General features: G+C 43.1%; 2 non-coding genes across 2 annotated transcripts; both read right to left on the reverse strand.

Moving 5' to 3' along the window:
- Positions 1–919: 919 nt before the first annotated feature.
- LOC144946617 (U4 spliceosomal RNA) lies at positions 920–1,060 on the reverse strand. Its single transcript, XR_013639915.1, has one exon. It is a non-coding gene; the product is annotated as a U4 spliceosomal RNA (small nuclear RNA).
- Positions 1,061–2,184: 1,124 nt separating this feature from the next.
- On the reverse strand, positions 2,185–2,324 carry LOC144946618 (U4 spliceosomal RNA). Its single transcript, XR_013639916.1, has one exon. It is a non-coding gene; the product is annotated as a U4 spliceosomal RNA (small nuclear RNA).
- Positions 2,325–3,065: the final 741 nt, after the last annotated feature.

A 3,065-nucleotide genomic window follows, 5' to 3' on the forward strand; every position in this document is an offset into this window, starting at 1 on the left:
AACCAATTGTGAAGCTTATCGGACGCACGATGGGATGGCTTGTTCTTGTTGGTCTCTCTCTCTCTCTATGTATAGGGTGACCGAAAAGTGAGGGCGCATAGGGTTATTTGATTTATTTTCACACTGGCATTAAAACATTTTAATTGTTTATTCTTGAAGTTAATATTTTATCATTATTGGTATCTATCTCTTTGACTTCTTTCTTTTTCAGATGACATTCGAAGATGGAAAGAAAATGTTGCCAAACAGGAACGAAATCATTATGAGACCTCCTTTGCCAGTAGCAAGATATAGTAATAGGTTTTTACCCTTTTATCTGGCAACAAAGCTGACACCTTTATACAAGGGATCACGTTTGCATTAACCACAACACTTGCGGTCAAAATGCAAACAAAAAGACAACTCTGATAATGTATGCACTGTCCTTGAAATTGATTGGTCCACACCGAGACAGCTTTTCTTAGAAACCAGTCTCACATGGTGTTGGACCAGATGACGCCAAAAGGTCCAACACCATATGAGACTGGGCTCTAAGAAAAGCTGTCTCGGTGTGGACCAACCAATTTCAAGGACAGTGCATACATTATCAGAGTTGGTCTTTTTGTTTGCATTTTGACCGCAAGTGTTGTGGTTAATGCAAACATGATCCCTTGTATAAATAAAGGTGTCAGCTTTGTTGCCAGATAAAAGGGTAAAACCCTATTACTGTTGATTTCACGTAAATAGAATCGTACACGTGGAAAAGTCGGACAGTGATGTAATAAACGTGTCCACGTACTGCGAGATCGAGACGAAATAAACTACAGACAATTACAAGTCCAATGTAAAACGATCACACCACACAAACACCACCTCCCCATCACCGTAAAAAAAACTCAAGGGGTGCGTTTTAAAGTCTTTAATTTGTTACAAAGCAAAGCTCCCGAAGGAGCTCGCAAAAATTGCCGACGCCGACTGTGTTGCAAGCCGGCGTGGTGGGGTATTGGGAAAAGTTTTCAATTAGCAATAATCGCGCTTCGGATAAACCTCATCGGTTACAATACTGCCACTGCGCACAGACGATGGTAGTGAATGTTTCAATATTGTAATTCAAAACCGGAGTCAATTACTCGACTAATTTGATGAGGAAATTGCGCTTACAATTCGCGTACCTGAGTTCCGCTTGTATCGCTGGTCGGGAGGTGATGGTTGTCGCTTGCCGACCGTCATCGGCACGATGCGCGTCAATTCGGTGGGAAGCGTGCAGGTAACCAACCACGCGAGAAAGAAAAAAGTTCTTGCCGAACGTGTCGAGTTGTTTTTTGTTTGCTAAACACAAAAAGTAGTCGATTTATCGTCCCAGTTGTACCTCAAAGCGATGCAGCATGTGATTGACGGTTTAACACGTAGTAGGATTTCGCGACCAATATCATCCATATTTGAGGAACGCCAGTTAAGACAACAGCTTCATCCGCTTAATTCGGAGTTTCTCCAATTTTCTGGTTTGAAGAAAAGTATCCTGCCCGTGAACTTTAGTCCGTTTAACACGTAGTAGGTTTTCGCGACCAATATAATCGATATTTACGCGATATAACCCCAAAAAACCTTTATTATGTAGTTGATGAGTTTGCTCCCTATTGATATTCCTACTTAGTGTTTCGCACGTGGTCTACTAGCCGTACGGCAGAACACGTGTACAGCTACAACAGCATCGTACATCCTTGCTCACGCCACTGCTGCCGGAAAAGGGCTTCTGCTTACGATATGAAAGCTCGTCTATTTTTCGTGGCCTGACCCGCTATGACAATGGCGAAGAAAGATTGTCTTGGAAGACGTGGGAATAAACCCACTCGTTACCCCACCGCCGCCGGCTGTGGTTGTTTCCACGCGCCAGGAGATTGAGGCAGGGCACCTCGGAACTGAAACGCGAGTCCAGGACGAACGCCCAACTGATCACAGAACTCGAAAAAATGGCCAATGACAATTCTTAAATTCGTTCAAAATATGATTGGTTCTTTCGGTAAAGTTACGTAGATAGAAAATAAAAGTAACGAAATAAAATTAAAATGAATTGAAAAAAATGAAAGCAAAACACCCACGTGTTTATTTCATTATTTTTCTATCTACTTGACTTTACCGAAAGAACGGAGAAGATTAATTCCTGCAGTCACGAAAGTTTTAAGTCAAACTCGTTAAAAATAAACTCTCCAAAGGAGCTCGCCGAAATTGCCGACGTCAATTGCGTTGCAAGCCGCGTGGCGGGGTATTGGGGAAAAGTTTTCAATTGGCAATAATCGCGCCTCGGAAAAACCTCATCGGCTACGATACTGCCGCTGCTTTGCACAGCCATCGACCGCTCCCTCTTACGCGACGCGGCCCTACCTGAACGCCATGGGTGCCAGTCGAATACCGATCAGAAATACGCCAATAGAAATAACTCATTTTATTTGCTTAAATAATACACGATTTGAGTTTATATATACGTCATGTTTTTTTGAAGGCCATAGTCAATCTCTGGACTAATTGGCTGAGGAAATACGATGTGCATACCGCTGACCGCGTGTGCCGCTGGACGGGAGGTTTGGTGACGTCATTTATTTTTTACAAAGGGTCGATTTAATTCTCGTCGATTTATCGTCCCAGCTCAGATTACCGCTGGATGGGAATATGTTATCGGGAGCTCTATTACACGTGTACAATATTTGTTTAATCAAAGGTACATATGCGTTGGGTACATACAATGTACGCGCAGCATGTATGAAATTATGAACGTAAAATGTTTGTCGCGAAATGGAAAAACTGCGATATATTTTCGTACGATGTAAAAATAAATTCGACTATATACACGTAATGTCCGTTTGACTAAATATCGTGATTATCGTTGCTTGTTCAATTTAAATCTCTAACCAGCACTGACCGCGCATTTGCGTGGGACGCACGAGCGGAGAGGGGGTGGGGGGGCGTGACGTCATCACGCACGAAGCGGGATGCGGCTGACGTCAGTACGCACATGTGCGCGGTGACGTGGCCACCGCCAGTCAGCACACATTTTTTTGTTCAATTAGATCGTGTCAACTATTAAATGC

This window comes from Lampetra fluviatilis, chromosome 41 (assembly GCF_964198595.1).
Source record: "Lampetra fluviatilis chromosome 41, kcLamFluv1.1, whole genome shotgun sequence".
In the NCBI taxonomy this organism is placed as follows: Eukaryota; Metazoa; Chordata; class Hyperoartia; order Petromyzontiformes; family Petromyzontidae; genus Lampetra; species Lampetra fluviatilis.